The sequence below is a fragment of the Saccoglossus kowalevskii genome, chromosome 17 (genome assembly GCF_978046115.1).
Source record: "Saccoglossus kowalevskii chromosome 17, keSacKowa6.1, whole genome shotgun sequence".
In the NCBI taxonomy this organism is placed as follows: Eukaryota; Metazoa; Hemichordata; class Enteropneusta; family Harrimaniidae; genus Saccoglossus; species Saccoglossus kowalevskii.
Genome location: NC_140657.1, coordinates 25,064,097 through 25,085,533, shown reverse-complemented (window position 1 = coordinate 25,085,533; position 21,437 = coordinate 25,064,097). Strand labels below are relative to the sequence as shown.

General features: G+C 34.4%; 1 protein-coding gene across 1 annotated transcript in view; it reads left to right on the top strand.

The window, feature by feature from the left end:
- Window positions 1-14,185: 14,185 nt before the first annotated feature.
- The window catches only part of LOC144364070 (uncharacterized), a 28,150-nt gene continuing 20,898 nt past the window's right edge, over window positions 14,186-21,437 (top strand). Inside the window, exon 1 of the mRNA XM_078014393.1 lies at window positions 14,186-14,331. The gene's annotated coding sequence lies outside the window, so the exon portion shown is untranslated. The remainder of the gene's footprint in view (window positions 14,332-21,437) is intronic.

Sequence of the window (21,437 nt, the reverse complement as noted above, 5' to 3'; positions counted from 1 at the left end):
AGTTCTTTTTTGAACCTTGCACGACTGTTATCGAGTTTCAAATTACTGGGTAGAGCATTCCATATAATCCATTATAATCAATTGAATATAGACCTTTATTTGTTCTCTTTTTAGGAAGGGAAATGTCAGAATTGGTTACAGATCGAGTGGTATAGTTGTGGGAATGAAACGAAAAATAGTCTAAAAGATTACGAGGGATTTTTTGATGCCGAAGGTCATAAATAAAAGTGCATAGCTGATATTTGATTAAATCATAAATATTAAGAATTCCTAAAGAATAGAACAGAGGTTTGCTGTGAGTATATTGGTCTTTGAATAGAATAATGCGTGTTAATCTCTTCTGTTGTTTATAAATTGGAGTAATGTATTTCCCCCAGACTTCAAGGCCATATGAGAGATACGGAAGAATAGGGGCATTATACAACATGGGAGATAGTGACGAAGCTTGCTGATTAATCCGATGATAGGGGATATTTTGTTAACAACATGCCTAACACGTGGTTTCCAAGTGAGATATCTATCCAGGGTAGGATTTGGTGTCTGAACCCACCAATCATGACCTGTGTAACACTACCACTACATACATCACTACACTACCGTGAGTAGTAATGATTAGACGCATTAGAAATCATAATAGTATCTAGTATTCCATCTACCATAACATTGTTCTTAAAGCACGTCTATAGAACGTCATAGGGAGATATACAAACGTATACGAATACTTCTCTGAAGGATTGCAACATTTGAAATGCCTGCTCATTGAAGTTAAAGTATCATCGGCCGTCATTTTGATATTATCAATGAATATTTGGTAATATTAACAAAATATTTTTTCGCTTATTATTTCGGCGGTTTATATTGTGATACTAAAGATTCCAATAAAAGCGAACTCCGTTCGCACGATGGAATCCAGGTGTAAGTTAACAGGACAACATGTGGCATACAGTATTTCAAAACGCACGCGAATCGCCAAAAAATAAACTAAGATTAGCTAACTTGTCGTAGACCCAATAACATCAATAACATGTAATTGTTTTGTAAAAAGCTGTGTATGAGAGAATTACCGAAAAAAGATGATATTTTCAACTGAATACAACTAACGTTCCAACACTCCTAGTAACAGCCAGATTCATTTGTGAGAATGTTACCTTGACGATAGACAATTTGTATTTTCTTTCAGCATATCAGTATTAATGTGTATTATACATTGCATTTGCAATCTTATTTTCAACCCAGGAATTGTTTTATAGTCACCCATAACCATATTATAAAGTACGAAATCGTTAACACAATGGTATGATGGTGTTTTTTGCAAATGCTTACTACCGTAACGGCATTGTATCGTGTTTCTTGTGACCAATGCACGGTATGGTCCAGTGTGATTACATCTGCATTACTCTGACCTATTAATCATTCAGTAATCCCACGTTTTAAGCGCCACACTATGCGTTCTGTCGTGTGACTTCCTTTCATGTCGCTATAATACAACACAAGATATATTATACGACGTGGCATGGTGTGAGAAATAACGCGGCTCCCAGTGTATGTACTGACCCTGAACTTTGCTGCCAGCACCCTTTCCAGGATAAAATAATAAACGAGCATTTGGAATGAAACTCATCCGTAATCTTGCGAAAAAGGGACCACTTTAGAGCGAACGTATCCGGCGGAGAAAGCCGTAACGGTTTCCAAGTGTGGTCGTTATAGACTCAATGAATTACACAAGACAAACATCGCTAGCACTGTCATAGAACTCATATGATACATTCAGCATTTAGAAATATTTTCACCTGCCATTTATAGATTGTTGATAAAATTATTCTACAGTGTCAATTAACTGTGTATCTGAACTTTAAACAAGTTGTTGCCATGGATATCAATTACACACGTGTTATTACAGCATCTGTCTTTGTCGTAATGTTTGTTTGCGTGCAATGATCTAAATAGTGCAGCAGTTTTTCATTTTTGAAATGAGAGGAGAAGAAGTTACAATGTGATAGTGTTATCCTGTCCAGTCGAATCGTCATGACAACAATCGTAAAGCAGGTAGCGAGCCGCACTCGTATGACACTTCTATACCGAACGTATAGTGCCAAATAACAGTGCCGTCCATGGTTACTATATTATTATGGTTCTTATATACTTCGCGACTGCCGTTTTGCACGATCAGTGACATTTGCGAAAATATTTGTTTATAATTGAATAGATCTTTTATAATTGTCTGCGTAATTTCCCCACTACCAGTCAGATATGGTTTCGTTGACTTTACATGAATAATGATTGTGTCACAACATTTCGAACATTTTTAAAAAATGACAAAATTACTCGATGTAATATTCTATTCTTTGATCGTGTATTAATTATGTGTATGCGTTTGAACTGTTGGTAATTGTATTGGCTGCACACTCAAAAAACATCTAATATCTTATACAAAGAAAAATTACTATATAATTTGAAAAAAACGCATTATTTATTTTCGCAGATTCCCTACACCTGTAACTTAAATTTTAAAAGAGGCTACCCATTTTGAATATGGAGGCTATGACCATTTTTGCTATTCTTTTTAAATGCATTTTTATGACATTTTGCAGGTATTAATGTCACATGGGTAGCTTTTATTTAGCCTGTGAATAAATGCCGAAATGAAGCAATGTCCAACTAGTATAGTTTCCCGAGTCAACTTGTTAACACGTTCGTGGCTTGTAATTACTTTCATCGAAGATTGCGTGGGAAACAAAGATAACAAGATTCCATGTGATGATATTTACTCTACGGTATATAAGCATCAGTATTTTGCTTTTCACTTTACTTGGAGATCTTCGAATTATTCTTCTAAACAAAATAAACCTTATTATGTAACAATGTAACTGAACACACACAAACAAATGCATGACATGTGGTTTAACAATGTGGAACATGATTCCATGGCGCAATTCCAAAGATTAAAGGCTATTTCTTTAAGTGACAATACCACACCGATACACAACACACGCCAATACAGGACATAGAGTACATTACGAATGTGTATGAAACCCATGTCAGCTTTGCTATTTTACTCACGATATTGAGCACATTACGAATGTTTATGAATACCATGTCAGCTTTGCTATTTTACTCACGACATTGAGTACATTACGAATGTGTATAAATACCATGTCAGCTTTGCTGTTTTACTCACGCTATTGAGTACATTACGAATGTGTATGAATACCATGTCAGCTTTGCTGTTTTACTCACGACATTGAGTACATTACGAATGTGTATGAAAACCATCTCATCTTTGCAGTTTTACTCACGACACTGAGTACATTACGAATGTGTATGAATACCATATAAGCTTTGCTATTTTACTCACGACATTGAGTACATTACGAATGTGTATGAAAACCATCTCATCTTTGCTGTTTTACTCACGACACTGAGTGCATTACGAATGTGTATAAATACCATGTCAGCTTTGCTGTTTTACTCACGCTATTGAGTACATTACGAATGTGTATGAATACCATGTCAGCTTTGCTGTTTTACTCACGACATTGAGTACATTACGAATGTGTATGAATACCATGTCAGCTTTGCTGTTTTACTCACGCTATTGAGTACATTACGAATGTGTATGAATACCATGTCAGCTTTGCTGTTTTACTCACGACATTGAGTACATTACGAATGTGTATGAAAACCATGCCAGCTTTGCTATTTTACTCACGACATTGAGTTCATTACGAATGTGTATGAAAACCATGTCAGCTTTGCTGTTTTACTCACGACATTGAGTACATTACGAATGTGTATGAAAACCATGTCAGCTTTGCTATTTTACTCACGACATTGAGTTCATTACGAATGTGTATGAAAACCATGTCAGCTTTGCTATTTTACTCACGACATTGAGTACATTACGAATGTGTATGAAAACCATGTCAGCTTTGCTGTTTTACTCACGACATTGAGTTCATTACGAATGTGTATGAAAACCATGTCAGCTTTGCTATTTTACTCACGATATTGAGTACATTACGAATGTGTATGAAAACCATGTCAGCTTTGCTGTTTTACTCACGATATTGAGTACATTACGAATGTGTATGAAAACCATGTCAGCTTTGCTATTTTACTCACGATATTGAGTACATTACGAATGTCTATGAATACTATGCCAGCTTTGCTATTTTACTCACGACATTGAGTACATTACGAATGTGTATGCATACCATGCCAGCTTTGCTATTTTACTCACGATATTGAGTACATTACGAATGCGTATGAAAACCATGCCAGCTTTGCTATTTTACTCACGACATTGAGTTCATTACGAATGTGTATGAAAACCATGTCAGCTTTGCTGTTTTACTCACGATATTGAGTACATTACGAATGTGTATGAAAACCATGTCAGCTTTGCTGTTTTACTCACGATATTGAGTACATTACGAATGTGTATGAATACTATGCCAGCTTTGCTATTTTACTCACGACACTGAGTACATTACGAATGTGTATGAATACCATGCCAGCTTTGCTATTTTACTCAAGATATTGAGTACATTACGAATGTGTATGAAAACCATGCCAGCTTTGCTATTTTACTCACGATATTGAGCACATTACGAATGTGTATGAAAACCATGTCAGCTTTGCTATTTTACTCACGACGCATAAACGGCAAAGCAATAAAAAACACGTCACTCAAATGACTATAATTTCTATTGATGAATGTTCCCGTATTAAGACTTGCCCACGTGTAATTGTGAAGAAATCTCAGTAGCAAATTTCCATGTGCTCTAGTAGTCTGGCCGTCATTACTATAATCCGCATGAAAGCACAATAACAGGCCACAATGCCATTAGAACATACTTCACATCCATACACATGTCATAAATGCTAAGCGATAAAACTAGTAAGCTGTATAGAAGATAGTAACAGTTGCTGTCTTTTAATCCTAATATGGATTTACAGGAATGTATTGTATCCAGGTGAACATAACGAGCAATGAAACTATATACTACGAAACCAGACGTTAGCTTAATATAATGCCATGTGATGTACACGTTTTATACGTTTTTACCAAGACTGTGAATAAGAATCAATACAAAATTCGTCAAAATTTTGTTTCGAGCAAATAAATATCTTTTCAAATGTATTGAAATCACTAATGTCTTTGCTTATATACACAATATTCTATGTATAATGTATTTATTTATGCACTGAACACATTCTGTATAATGTATATATTGAATAACAGTGAATACGTATTGAGAAAGTATTCATAGCAGCTAATGACATAGAAAGTAAATAACACCGAACACAAGGGAGGGTTAAATCAAAGTATTCGCTTGTTTACTGGACATATTCTGCATACTGTGTGAACCTTACACTATTGTAACTATAAGTTAGTGTCTTCGTTTATAGCTGTGAAACGTTTTTTTTTATTTAAATATACTCACATAAATATAACCGAATCTTATCACAATATTGTTTCATGTATAATGAGTAAGCGATCACATGCAAGGTTAATGTCACATAAAAACTAAGGGTCGAGTAGTCGCCATTTCGTTGAAATCAGTCAACGTAGAAAACAAAACATGACGTACGAAGTACACCATGGCGGGAAATGAAACATTTTTATAATCAATGAGAAACCGTCAGAAGAAGGGTTAGCCCCTTGAGATGACGATATTTTTTTACTTTTCAACCAGGGTCCAAGATAAATTTCACCTTCTACCGTAAACCTCGGGGCTCGCTTGACAAAACTGGATTTCAATAGAAGGCGCCATCTTTTTTTTTCTCTTGCAAGTGATTAGATGTACAACGTTGGTATATAGCATAAATGAAATGAATTATTAAAAATAAAAATTGGGAAAAAAAGTACAGGTTTGAGACAATGTCGCATTTGAATGACATAATAAATTGCAAAAAGCATGACAAAAACACCCAGTCATGATACATAAAATTCTCATCGTATGTCATCAGTCTACATTTTGAGGTATGGCACAATATCTTCACCATAGCCACCAATGACAAAATACATTAGATCAGACTAATTAAACGTACATGACTGTTTTTCATGGAAAATTGAAAAATTCAATAAACTATAATATACACCATAACTATTCATAACATGATACACAATACCATACAACAAACGCACACTCGTTTAAAACTCTTATACAGAATGGGTAATCATTCAAATATAAGGCACTATTATCGTAATAATTTCCAGTACAATCTGTGAGGTAATATTCGGTATTGGCACTGTCCCAAATGTTGTATGGCTGCATTTAATACACATATCTTAAATGGGAAATAATTAATTATCTATACAATATTGGCAAATTGAAGACAGATACGATGTTTAACTGAAACAACTTTTCTCAATATCAACACTGTGGCTTCTATAATGCTATTTTCACAAGATTCGTAATCCACGGTTTTGTAGCCTTAATATATTCCCAACACTATAGAGACGAACTAATATAAATGTCGACTCTGTTATCCTCTTAAACATACAGCGACATTTGTTAATTTTGTTGATTGACTCTGTGATATGCACATCAGACTTCAAATGTTTATCAACATACTCATTAGACATCATTGCTCTAATAATGTGCATAAACTGCATATTACGTTTTGAGTTTTGAATGCCCATTTGATTGGAATATTTTATATTGGTATTATATGTCTGATCACACTTTTTGTTTTGCCTTCGCCAGACTACGCCTTGGCTAATGTACAAACACACTGTGTATACTGTATTTGAATAAATGTAAACCAATATATCATGTATTTGCGTAAATTATGACAGTTATTCTTCTTCTTCAGTATATTCTTCTTATAATACGAATAGTTTACAAATATGGCATTGGAGAAGAGGCGTTTATTAAAGGAGCAATGAGCCGGGTGGATTCAAATCAGTCAGTAGGAAAAATGATGACCCTGTTCTAAACTACACAAAAAATACATGACCCTGTCCAATAGCAGGCTAAAACAATAATGACCCTCTTCTCAGTGTCAGTTAGTCCGTTCGATCGACTGGGGCCATGTCTCAGACATGATTTTAATCGATCACATTCAAACTTAACACAAATACTTACACAAAATGAACACCAATTTTTTACACCATTTGATCAAATATAATTGTCTGGCTGCCAATTTGGTTCTCATATTTGTTAGTTAAATTTAAATACTTGTCGGGAAACGTGTCAGAACCGCTTTACAGAGATGAACAGGATGATTTATTTAAATGCTGTACCGTGGTCATGCTTATTGGTTTACTGGTGCATGTCATATTTATGTCGAGATTCAAATGAAAAGCGGCCATTTTGTTTTTATTCATGGGTTTATTGGGTTAATGGACAACTTCATATATTTTAATGAAAATTATAAACTGGTGGCTATTTTTGTATTCATGTCAATCACTTATTTATTACCTAGTTCAGTTGAACGTTTACATGCGAGTACTGTACTATACTCACAGTTAATACTATACGTTTTGTTAATTTGCGATTCTAAAATCATATTCTGTAAATGGATCCGGAATCATTTCTCGCAGACGAAGAGATTCAAAGAAAATTAGCCCACTGGCGATCATTTGGTTTTTCATGATATTCATGCTAGTTTTTCTGTCTTCATGTGTGATTATAATCACCACATTTTGACAGTCTATGCACTTCCAGTCTGGATGCATTGAAATTTATACTTGGATGATGCATAGACACATTTAGTAGATATGTGTGATTGTACTCAACATTAAGATAAACTGACATTAAAATCAAACATTGACATCAATCTTTAATGAGTTATCCTTATCATCATACTCCTCCTTTTTATCATCGTTTATTTCCGTGATGACCATTTCTTCTTTTTAAGTGTCTTCATTATTTCTTTTTCCAGCTGTTTATAATAGTGGTGCTACTGCAGGTGGTGAGAATAGTGGTTGTCATGGTAGCCATAATAGTGGTAGTATTGCCAGTGAGATTGTTGGTAAACAATGTTAGTTATGATTTTGTTAAAATTGTTGATAAGATTGGTAGTGATGGACATTTTAACAGTGGTGGTCCATTAGGGTGATTTTAATAGTAGAAGTACGCACAATAATGGCGTAAATGAAAACGTTAAAAATAAGTAAAAGTAAATAAAGCAATACATTACTTTCAAGCACGAATATTGTTATTTTATTCTTGGAGAGTGGAATAAAAAGTATGACTGTCCCCAACGATTAGCCCCCTCTAAATATAGGCATGAGAACGAAGATCCTTCCCACAGTTCCCTCCATCCCCTGGTGATAAACGTCCCGTTCTTAATGAATAAATGAATACATTTATTTATTCATGGAATAATGACTGTTCTGTAAACAATGGGGTCGTTTACATGGTTTGAACGGTACAGAAAATGCACCAATGCAAAGCAATGAAGTATAACAAATGCCAGTGCAATTATTTATGCAAATATATTTCTCCAGGAGAGCAATCAATGTCATATAACTTGTCACATGGGGACATTGTATCTCGATACGTTAATATTAAATGGCTTAAAGTAAAACTGGTTTCAAAAGTATCTATGTGTAAATACATTAATAGTAATATGTTCTATATCAACGGTGATGTTTTTGCACCAATTTATTCCAACAAGGCTACCAATTGTTTTCAATATTGATATAAACAACAATGTTTAACATATTTATTTTGTCGAAAACAAATTAAAAATACATCATTGTTAAATATTAACATATATTCATGAGTGAATGAGAGCAGCGCAACTGAAAACGGAACAGCATAAAAAGGAAAACCTGAAACCGAGGCTCTGTTCGTTCGCATTAGCTTAATAGTATCCAGCAACTGCAAAGTACAAATATGACCCATTAATTGTAACTACCAAGCTACCATAAAAGTGCATAACCATAAACACTTCTTCTGTGTTGCTAGATAAATTGATTCAGAGCTTCTATCGATGCAGAAATGCTGATTTATAAATATACTAGTAGTTCTAAATTTAATACATTGGCGTGATCACGATGAATTGTCGGTTGTTGTCCCTTGTCTTTCTTTCTGTTTGTTATGATACATAATGTTGCTTTTCGACAATCATTAACTTAATTGTGATGCACCATATTGCACATTGTTATCTTACAACCGTAATTTTCTGGTGATCCGCAACTTTTTTTGAAAATTAATATTCATTTTTTGGAGTAGAATTGATTGCAAAATTGGCCCTTTCCCACAAAAGTAAATAAAATTGGAATGTGAAATCGTGTTTTAATTTTACTTTTCATGTTGTATTTATTTATTATTTATAGTATTGTAGTGTTTAAATAATAATAATAATAATAACTATCACATCGACAACAGAAAACAACATTGTGTACGGTGCATTTCATCTGCCAATGAACTTGACCGATGCATATGCACGTGAGCAAAATAAACTGTCAATACAATAATAAAATACGAAAATCGCTACGTTTATTCCACAGACACAAGATGTTAAAACAACGCATGCGTGTTTGCCTAACAATTTTGGAGAAACGTATTTTGAATAATTTGCACCTGAAACTAAAAGAAAATGTCGCCATATAATAAATAGTCCGCATATTACAGTGCTCTGACGCAAACCGCCAGCAGAAGAGTTACCATCCCCGTACGGTGCTTTGTTGCATGTCTCGGGGTTCAGTTATTCACATAAGATAAGTACATACGAGTACATACAATGAATATTTGCTGCATGGGTAATTTGACAAAGTCGGAACATCACACAACTATATTACAATTTGGTGAATTATGTGATGCCATGAGCATCCAAATATTCTGTGGTCGCCGTGTTAGATGATAATCTCTAGTTCAAGCGCCGATCTATAGTTTATTTACGCATCACTCGGTCGCTCAGTATTGCGGTTCGTAATGCTAAACCGTATTGTTGAGTATAACATTTGTATCTAATACGTGTATGCATTTAACACAATATTCATTTCGTTCAAGTCTCCGTCAAAATGGTCACACAATCACACTATTGTCAATATCGAGAAAGTCCTGATTGGTCGAGAGACTATCACGTGGAATAATAAATGATCTTCTTCATACACACACTCTTTTCATTTTCTGTTAAACGCTCACGACACCCTTTGTTTTGCATTTGAATTGTCTTGAATAAAAGTCGGCGTTGTTGAATCTTGCTCGAATTCACTAAGCAGTCTGTCGTTAACTGTTTTGTACGTGTCGACTAAACTTTCAGGACAAGTATTTGTATAACACGGGTTACGATGAAATGTCGCCGACTTTTAGGGGCACGAACACATCTCTGTCATTTGAAACTGATGGAATTACATTTCATTTATCAATCACGTCTTCGTAATCTCTTTACGTCATCAAATTACGTAGAATGCTTCGATTACGTATTAACGCATATGTAACCTGCCTTCAATTCCATAATTTACATTGTTCGACTAGCTAATCACTAATCTTAACCGAGTCCTTCTCATCACGGTACGCTGCTCTTCCATATGTCCGGCTCCCTCCTGTTCACTCATATGGCGAATAAGTCTTCGTTGACGAGTTTGTTCATTGGAGTAAACGTATTTCGAACTAACGTTTTTTCACGTGCAGTGCACGTACTGTTCTATTCATCTTCATCATCTTGTCGTTTATGTTGGTTTTAGTGTCATAGTTCTGTTTTCGACTTCTTCCTGTTTTGATCAGAATCGGTCTGCTACGCATAACAATGTTGGCGATTGTTTTTCCTGTGTTTAGAATTTTGTAGCTTCAAAGTTGTATTTAAATTTTGTAAGAGGATGTCCAAGTTTTTTTCCAAAAACGTCGTCAAAAAATTAATGTGACATCACAGTGACAATAAATATTTTGAAGGAACACTTAACATTTTAGAAATGATGAAAAAAGATTAATAAAATTAAATACTCATTTAAACTTCATGAAATATTGTTTATCTTACTCATTCGTCGTATATTTTCATTTTTGGAGTCATTACACACAAAAGTTGTATGGCTTTTGGTCGTTATTAGTCTGGTTGAGGCCATGAACATTTTTAATAGCAAAAAATAATTTCCTGCTACTTTCATCTGTGATTTAGTTTGTCATAAGTATAAATGTGTCTTGTGAGTTTCTGATGTTAACATTAATTTTTTACATTTTAAATTCGTGTGATTTGGACGTGTAGCCAATTATCAATATCCCCAATTTGTCTTATTGATTGGAAACCTCAGTATATAAATCAACAGATTATAATTACTTCTATCACGGTGTACCGATGATAAAATGTGTTGGAGAAAAGTATAGCATTAAGTACATTGGAACGACAATTTAACCCTGGTAATAATCAGTTATCGGGTTTACGCCGAGAATGTGATTATAGATGTAGAGTGTGATAGCTGTCTTATATAAATAGTACTAAAGGTATATAATGTACTCATATTCTGATTACTATTACGGGTTTCCATTATTAAGGTAGCTAGAAGGGTTTTGTGACGTTTTCGAATGAAACATTCTCTGTCTGTTGTCTCGTTCAGAACAGTAATTTAGTTTATATATTTCAAAAGACTAAGTATAGAGGTACAAGTTCGCACAAACTGGACAGTCATTGTTTACATAATTATCACGTGACATCAAAAATGGCGAACCTTGTAAAAATGACCAAGTCCGCGATTGCGATAGCACACTGCGAAATTTCCTGGTGAAATTTACGTCATGCATTGTCCGTAATCAAGTCCATTGAAATGTGTCCCCGGTAATCAAAAGACCTATTATTCCGATTTCTATGCAGGTTTGTTTTTTTGTCCCCAAATTATTTCATACTTGGCACCTTTAACAGACTATTATTCTGTGACAAAGCATTTTCTTTAAAAACCCAAACATATTTCGTGCCATCACCATCTTTTGAACGATAACTGCGAGTTTGAATGTCCTAGTCCGAACGCACTTGATTTGGCGGCGGTCCCAATGAGTCGTACTCAGTCAAAACTTCAACAGTTTTGGTTAATAAAATAATCTCTTTTAGAAAAGCATTACAATAATCTAATCTTAGGAATAGAATACGAAATATTAATAACTGCAACTAGAGCCATTCGTCAACATTTTTATTAGGATGAACTAAAAACCCTAAATATGTTTGTTTTTTAAATTATTATTATTTTTATTTAATTTCTATTATTATTTTATGTATTAAGATTATTTAATTCAACAACATTATACAAATTCAACTGATACAAGTTCTGTGGGTGGCCCTCTCAACTGCGATAAGCATGCCTTACACTGTGACAGTTTAAAATATATTGCTTTCGAATACATAATGATTGTTTTGTTTTGGCAGGGGTGTCAGTAAAAGTATCACACATACAAATCAGCAACGCTGATTCTTCCATTATGGTTATTACATATGTGATCTGATAATCTAATACTTACCGTTGTCATTACGTATACTAATTGATTCACAACAGAGATAGCAATTCCCAAAATTGTTGTGAAGACTTGACTATTTATGAACAGAATATGTATTTTTAACTAACCAGCATTATTATAAAACATCTGGTAAGGTAGGCACAACGTACCATGACGCATACGTAAAAGTTTCGAATAGCAAAAGTCAAGTACAACCCTAAAGCTAACGAATAATTGAACAATATGTCGCTGCGAACAAGTATACATCCCATCGGTATAGGTGGGAATCATAAACAAGGTAATTCCGACTGCTGTCAATATATCCATGTGAATAAATTAGAACATAGTTGTAACACAAACTCCCATCTCTACTGACATATAAGTCGACACTGTAAGCCATGCTCTCTTTCTCTTAGAAGTAGCAATAGTTTAAGTGTTTCAGGCTGTGAAATTGATACCATGCATAATACAAGTAGATATAGAATATAGAAACAGTATTACAAAAAATTAAATATGCTATGTTTATAATAATTAAATTAAATAACATTTCCCAATAATTTATTTTAACGAAATGGTGTTGTTATACGTATCGCCCAGACGTGGAAATCGTGTCTTGTTGTTAGTGTCTACGATAACATATCAGAATATGGTTCCGTATCAATTGATGCCCCATGAATAATTTATACAGAGCAAAAAATGAAGTTGCTTGTCTTGATGAGACACAGTTTTCAAGATATGAGATCGCATATAAGCACCGCGGAAATGACGGAAGAGAAACGTATGTTCAGAAAAGTCGCAACTTATTATTTAAACTATTTTAACATGTTGTCACATGCACCATTTGTCTGGTAAAAATGTGTACAATACATCAACATGACGTGCACAGTGTTAAATACCTGTCTTTGGGTTTGCCTGAATATTAATTTACTTTGAAAATAATGATAGATAATATATATATATGCCAATTGAAATATATTCATTATATCATTAAAGACTTCAGGGCTCTTGGTCGACAATTGTTGGGAAAAACAATACATGAAACAAGAAACGGAAAGAAGGATTTATCCTCGAATACTCTTTAATTTGTAAATCGTGTTTCACTGAATTAACAAGAATTCGCCTCCTGGTGTTTTTATTTAAAGCGAAGATGATAAGAAGACCGTTGCGTTTTGCACCGTTTTATCCGAAAACCCGGCGGCGGGATATTCTCGAAAATAGAGCCGATAAGATTAAACAGTTTGCCAAGTTGATGACAATCGGCGCAATCTCCTTTATTCCACGTTTAGGTTCTTTTCATCCATATTTTCTGGCAAGATGTTCAGCACAGCGAACTCAGTTCATTTTCTGTGGACCTAAACATACACCTATTTGCCGTTCCTTATAATTCAGTACCCGGATGATCCCTCGGCGGACAACAGATGTGTGTCATCGGATCCATTCGGTAAATGTACATTCACAAGCGAAACATTCCATGAACACAAGTCAATAAACTGGTCTTCCAACGGCAGACAAGTAACACGAGAAGCGAAATGAACATATGCACAAATTAGCATAATGAAATCTCGTTCCCAAGGGCCCAATCATTTAAAACGATCGCTTTACTTCAATTGCATACAATTTTGTATGGCGTGGGCTTCAAATATAAATACGTGCGAAAATTAGTACAAAATGACACGATACTCCACTTACGATCCGACACGTTTTAATGCATGATTTATTAAACCACGTGACATAGTGACGTCGCGATAAGCGTAGTCTTCATATGATATTTTTTTACAATTATCTCTGGTAGGTGGCTTGCATATTTCAGTTTGTAGAACGCAACACACCGATCAACAACGTATCTCAACTACTACTGGGTGCTGTGCCTCTATGCTGTTTTACTCCAGGGACACACGATCACGAGAGTATAACACCTGCAGTTTCCCACACCGTGTCAACATTTCCTTTGGTAGGTAACTTTGTATATAATTATATGTGTGTGATTTTTGAATACTATTTGCCTTCTTGAAATTGTTATCGAACACATTTAAAATATTACACACTTTTTGCATGTAACTGAACGCATGATTATACGTATACACAAATAGACGAATATGTTGCTTTGGTGTGGTGGATTGTTCTGCATTTCCATCGTTAAATTAGACACCACTTTCATTCGTTAACAAATGCGTGACATGCTTTATTTGTGAATTAAAATATGTACTTTTTAAAGGACAGATTTAAATCAATTATCCATATGTTCATATAGTATGGTTATATTAAAAAAACAATTGGATTTTCTTTAATTGTGTCCACGTTGGAAACTAACAGCAATGCTTACACTTTTAACCAGGCATTGGTGTAAGTACGTTTACGTAAAATGAAAGAAAAAATAACTTTTAAATTGTGATATGTAAATTGGTATTGGTAACACGAATAGTTTACATTGGAGAAACTACCAACAGAAAGTTTTTACGATATATGATTGACATAATAAATTGACAAAATTAAAAATACGCCCGGACAATGCATAAGATAACTTCGCCTTACTTGTAGGAGGTCACGCTCACCACAACGACAAACCTAACGTAAATCGCCGAAATGACTAAGAACATATGGTCGATTCAGAGGAATATGCGAATGGTGACATTCGAGCGTAAGGTGTAGCTACTAAGTTAACACTTATCCGAGGTACGTGAACACAACTTAAAACTAGGCTATAAAAATGATCACGTAATTACAAAACAGAAATACTTCCGAAGAATACATGTGATAAACACTCATTAGCGATGCGTATATGTTACATCGCACACATTATGAAAGAACACTTCTAGTCAGTTCAAAGAACTAATGAACCATATATCACACAGTCTCATTGCGGAGAGACCATATCCTCAATCTCTGTATATGGTATCGTATTGTGTTAACGACACAATTTTGAAGATAAGTTAGAGATGTCAACGGTGTATACAAATATCATGTTGATTGTGTACTTTCTATTACACGCTGAACAATTCCTATTTATTATTGTAATATCGTGAACAATGCTAACACTAAAAACTGTTGGTTTGGCAACATATCCTGATATTTTGTAATATTGAAGCTAGGTTGCGCTTAAGGTAACAATTCACTAACTCAAACATTATTCTCGCTGTAGTAATCATCTAAGGCTACTTTACTTTGGAGGTACTTCTAAATTTAAGTTCAGGATCCTTTTAGATAAGACTTCTCACGAACCGATCGAAATCCAAATCACTTAGGATGTTGATAGAAATTACTGAAAGATTTTTACATGTAAAACAAAGTTGACACGAAGCTCGTAATGACGTATGTGTAACGAAACCCGTGACAGATAATAGTTAATTTGCATAACTGTCACTTTTGAACTAGAATGACAATCTGTAGATGTCAAAAAAAACACCAGTTAATGACTTACATCCAATAACAAAGGTGTTAACAGAGAATATGAAAGCTTTCTTCGATTTAACCACACCTTTAGATAACTCATTAATGCTGTAAAACACATCAACTGAAGTTTAAAAAAACACAATTGGACTATAATGGGACACGTTTAATCTGATTTTTTACGTTCGGCTAGTAATGTTTCCACCATGCACAGAAAAAAGAATAATTGAAAGTCAACAATGTTCAAACAAATCATCAAAATATGCATATAATTCCCGGCGTTTACATTATTTAATTAAAAGTTCCAAAATGGTGGGGACGTTCCTTAATTCACATAATCCTTTCGCTATTGCGGTCTAGACAACACACGGGCTTAACTCTTAACCATATCTAAGTAACACATTGTTATATTAGTTGTACATACTCCAGATAAGAAACTGACAAGTACATAAAACTCGTCTGAATATATAAATATATCTGTGGTATCTGTCCACGCTTTCATGATATCTACATTGGCCGGGAGCAATGGGCAGTAACGTGACATGAGAGCCAGTGCTAAATTAAGGGCATGACAAAAATTGACGAATGGTGAAAAGGCGGTCTGCAGAGGTGTACAATAGTCACTGCGTCATGAGATTTATAAAAAAGAATGATGTTTTCACAGTCGCTGTGAAAATTAAATTTGAATTCTGATTGTTTGTTTTTTTAACGACGATTTCATTCTCATTATTTTTTGCATTTCTAATTTCCAAAATAGTATGTCAGTCAAATATTAAACTAATTTGTGGAACTATAAAAGGATACTGTTCTCGATTAGTCAAATTATGACATCTCATCGAATGAAGTTTTTGAATGTCAAAACGTGTGAAAATCCCCCAAAGTCTTAATTGTCAATTTCTAATGTGGGTGTGTATAACAAACACGATCAAATAAGGCGCATCCTCTTGATTTTAAAATATAGAGTATTGCGTTTATTGTTCGTACACGTTATAGTGATTGTTGTAAGGTAGAATACATGACGCGATACAACTAAAGTGATTGAATCGATTTGATACTGAAGTGTCGTGTTTCATATATTGTAGCATATAATCACGTTTTGCTCGAGGGCTCGCAAGATAATTCGCTGCGATCAACATTTTTCAGCGGAGACTGCCAATTCCACATTGTTTTAAACGCTACTTAAATAAAACGTGATAGAGTGAAAAAGAATTGTTTGTTCTCGACTGGCAGTATGTCGTGAAATGTACGTAATTGTCGTCATTCACTAAATGCATGTAACTTTCTCGTTTTCAAACGCCGTGAACATAATGACGCATACTCAACGATAAGGGATTTACAAGACAATAAAACTGAAAATAGTGAGGTCGTTATTCTGACATTTGATCATTTGAGAGAGTTTATCTTTTCTTTCTTGCACGACCCGCCAATAAATAAATAAACGCATATATGAATACATGACGTCTGTGAACTACGACTGTACCAAAGACACATTGTCATTGAGTTTCTGTCCACCCAATAAAAATATGTTCATAATTTTGTTGAATGATTAAATTGAATTTGATTGTAAATGTCACGCATATCATCGGTACATGTATTTATTTATGCGATGTATATAAACTTAAAACAACATCAACATGGAACCTGCATTGCACTCTAATTGGAAAGTAGATTTTATGTATTTGCTAATTTTAATCGATAAATGTTGTGTCTACTCGCACTGCCACAGTGTAGTAAATAATTACAAGCAAACGAACCTACACGCACTCAAACTCGCGCACACTACTTAGCGCCTTGTCACTGTAGACTAATACGCTAACTACTCAACTATAATACTAACTGGCCCGAAAAAGTAATATGCCGCGTGCTGTTCGACAGGGGACTCATAGCAACGTGTACAGCGCTTATAGAATTTATTGTTTGTTTACATGGCAATAATTACAGGCAATCGAACATTGTTACCAGGATGCTGCAGTCACTAATTTCGTTCTGTAAACTCAGAAAGCAATTGTGAGAATTACTTGCATAGTTTACCGCTACTTTTGTCTTGTTTTTATTTTACGTTATACGCCTTTGCACGACTGCCGAATATTTAGACTAGATACACCATAATAGCGATCGATATCCAATTTAATATTCGCGACCTGCTAGTGAAACACTGGTTGAGATATCGGGAGTTACCTAGTATATTCGCCATTGGTTTTTGATAATAATAACAGTTTCCTGTAGTTACAAATAGTTGTCAGTAGTTACCGACAAGCTGATACATATTAAGTAACCAATGTATACACACTGCCTGTATGTTTCAAATGTGTAAATTGTGTATTCTCTCTAAACGTCATACGAGAAATTATTCGCTATTGTTAAAAATACCCGAATATTGATTATCACCATGTTGGACCAATGTATCATCATAAATATTTACTGACGTAACAGCCTTGTTTCACAATGTTATTGAGTGTGCCAAAATAGTACAACCAGTGGTTATGTAAGGATGCATAAACTTAGTGTTATATCAGCATGGATCTACGTCCTACGTGACTTCCTTCTCATATCACATCTTTTTACTTTGGTGCTCGGTTTTATTGAACAAAATCCGGAGATACGTTTTTGATTTACGATGATCAATCATTATGACCCATCTCGTTGATCGTCAGCGCGATTATCATGAACGTACTCACAGAACGTAGAAATATGCTCTCGATATATCGAGTAAACACAATTAAATGATAAAAATCAGCATTTTAGTAGGTCAGGAATGGATTTATGGATACAAATCCAGCTTGTATGCGATAATATTTATTTTCAGTATTGACGATAATAATCAACTAAAAACAAACTTGAATTCCCAACGAGCCGATCAGTTATTGGTATGTATAGTATATGTGTGTTGGTATAAGCATAATAAAAATTATAAATTCCCAAAACAATAAACATTGTCCTTTTGTGAACACTTATTCGGGTGTTTATCTACTTCTGTGACCAAACAACCAAAAAGAACACAGAATTTTCGAATTCCTCGAAATAGATGATATGATACGAGGGGATACAAATCTTTTTGACCGAAAATATTAAGAATATCAGCCATTTCAGCAAAATTTAGGCCATTTTGTGTTGAAAAACGCCATTTTATTTTAGCTAAACGCGCCTTAACATCGATTATTTGGGTTCAGTCCCACTAACAATTCACGTGAATACTCCAAGAGATATCAATATTGCGATTCATTTTTCGGTTTGAACCACGACTTGGACTCGAAATAAAGTAAAATCTTTTTAATATTTTCCCCAAATAGACTTATTAGAACATGTCATTGATGGCCAACCCTTCTGGCTCAGCAGAACATTCTTCCTAGAAATGACAGCACATGTATTGAATGTAATTTATGTACATTCCCCAAAACGTGTGTCATATATGTTAAAGTGGAATAATATTGGAATATACTAAACTCTCATTGTTACCTTAGTGCACACAGATGAACGCACATGATGCTTCGTGCTTTGTAATAATTGCCGACAATGTACATATTTGCAGTCTTCTTTTAGTCAAATCTCACGTTTTACGTGACAATTTACTCAAATATTTTGCTTCGATAATATGTATTGTTGAAAATCTTGCTTGCTTAATAAGATTGAGTAACTCGTTTTACAAACCACCGTTGCCTACCTATAAACGGAAGAATAAACCCTTTTCACAATTAACTCAGACGTTATCATGTATTTTTTTATCACGTTATCATTGTATTTCAAAGAGAATAATGTTGAATTAACAAAAGTCAATGACTGACATCACGTTCTAGATATCTCAATGAGTAACGTGTCTGTCCCGTCACCTGTTGTGTGAGCTCTGCGTTTGTTCCTAGTTTATGTGCCTTCTTCTTAGCACAGTAAAACTTGGGCAGTGTTTATCTTTGATGTTATGTGTTCTATATAAAAGTCCTAGGATCATTTATGAGAAGAAAACGATTTGACTTAAACCTGCCGCTCCAAACATTCTATACTTATTTATATTTTGCAGAAACGTACTTTTAAAAACCTTCGGCGAGTTATGGAAACAATTTTGCAAGAAATTCCTAATCTGAAAAGAGGCCATGCCACTATTTTGGACTATAGAATCAATGTATTATACAAATTTTCTTAAGTCATAAACGCAGAATCCAAATAGTGGTCAACTTATGAATATCCATTATCTAACAATGTAACACGAAAACTCCTAGAATAAAATAGCCCAAAAAGCCAATAACTGACATAAGGTTCAGATAGCGCAATGAACAGCGTGTCTGTCAGATCGACCGTTCTGTGGCCTCTGATTACGAACCCACCCTTTGTAGTGTCTTTTTATCACTGTACAATTCGGTCAGTATTGATTTCATGTGATTTGTGTAAAAGTTATGAGAACACAACTAAATCACTTGAGAAAAAAAGTTAATGTCATTGCGGTGGGTAGGAAATATCAGAGGGGACCGCTTGTGCTTGCAAATCTAAGCAACGCCTGTACTGACAACACTATCATAAAGTTACATGATATTTAGATCGATAAACCTGAAGAACAGAGGTTAGGCTTACCTTTAGAAACAAAATAGCTTTGCAATTTAGAATTGTTATTGATAGTATTCCATCATATATATTACGCGCTTTGAAACATTTGTTTGTTTGTTTGTTTGTTTCTAACTTCCTCCACTAACTACAACACACTATATAATTATAATATGAGCTGAAGATGTTAATGTGGTAGTTATATCTATATTGGTTTGTCTCGAATTAAAATAATCACCGACCACCTGCTGTTATCAATATTATTTATTCTGTGCGGAAAAAAACATGTGTCTGATGTGTTTTGTTATGGTGTAACCATGCTGCTTCCAGAATGTTGATGTTGATGCTCTTAGATATATGGATATATAGACAACCTATATAGAGTGAAAATCTTAAATTAAATGGCCCTAAATTCTCTTACCTAATTAATGTAAACATTTCTGACTGTTTAATGATTACTGTCTTTATATACACTTGGTGCAGGGTTGTGAACGGAAATAAGAAACCTGTTTTGCTCCCAGTACACGTTGAACCAACATCATATATGCATTATATGAATATATTAACTATTACAACTCAGACTGATTGTAATTACAAATATTGTATTAGAATAAAAAGTGGTTGCTGTAAGCATTATTCAGACCCATGATGTATTAGATTAGAGAAAGCTATACATAACTGTTACCTTTATTAAATACTGGTAAGCAACTGAGTGTTTTAGTAAGGGTTATATAAGTGTGTAGCACTGTTTACAGAGTCGGGTCTCTAGGGCGAGCACAGGCCCACAATCCCATTTAAAGATTTAATATGTTGAGCTTGTCAGTAACAGTAGGAAATCATAATTGTATATACTTTCCTTTTGGTTCAGTTGATTGTGAGAGAAGTTTCATTATGAACTGATTGCCAAGATGTTTTAATGAATTGTTTGAATTTGGATAATACTTTTATAAGGTTCCTAATGAAAAGCGTGTAATTTTGTCTCCATAGACCATCGTTATTAACGCGCGCACAATAAATCTGATGGTGAATGTTGTGGTTCAATTCAACATTTAATGCAGCGATTCATTGTAATCACTGTACAGTTTTACTTTATTCACCTCACAGTTTAACGGAAGTCCCATTAATATTCTATACACTAAC